This window comes from Tarenaya hassleriana, unplaced genomic scaffold, assembly GCF_000463585.1.
Source record: "Tarenaya hassleriana unplaced genomic scaffold, ASM46358v1 Cleome130, whole genome shotgun sequence".
In the NCBI taxonomy this organism is placed as follows: domain Eukaryota; kingdom Viridiplantae; phylum Streptophyta; class Magnoliopsida; order Brassicales; family Cleomaceae; genus Tarenaya; species Tarenaya hassleriana.
The window spans coordinates 247,497-248,025 of NW_010963496.1; positions in this window are offsets into that span (position 1 = coordinate 247,497).

Here is a 529-nt window from a genome sequence, read left to right on the forward strand (position 1 = left end):
AGGCGGCTGGACGGCGAGTGGGTCCCGGAATCCGGCGAATTCCGTGTCCCAAGACTGCAAGTTGGCGAGTTGCGGAATTGTCGATACCCGGTCCGACGGACCAGGGGTTGGTCCGGCGGACCGGGGTCAGTTTTATTTTTTTTCTTCGAATTTCTCCCAGTCTGCGCTGCCCAGTCCCGACTCCGGCTGAGTGCTGGTCCGCCCCTGACCAGGCCTGGTCCGGCGGACCAGCTCCCCCCTTTTTTTTTTCTTTTTCTTTTCCTTTTCTTCGTTCCTTCTAATCTCATCACCAAAAACACATTCCATAATGTCACGTCATCTGGAGCTTAAGTCTGATACAACCCGATCGTCATACATAAAAGGAGTTCGTACAACGTTCAAGTAAAAAGGTGCGGATAACTACTACGCATCTCTGCCTCGGGTTCCCAGGTCATGTCAGAGACCCCTTGGCTTTGCCACAAGACCTTCACGAGTGGCACCTCCTTCGTTCGCAGCTTAAATTTGGCGAATTGGCTGTCTTCATTAAACT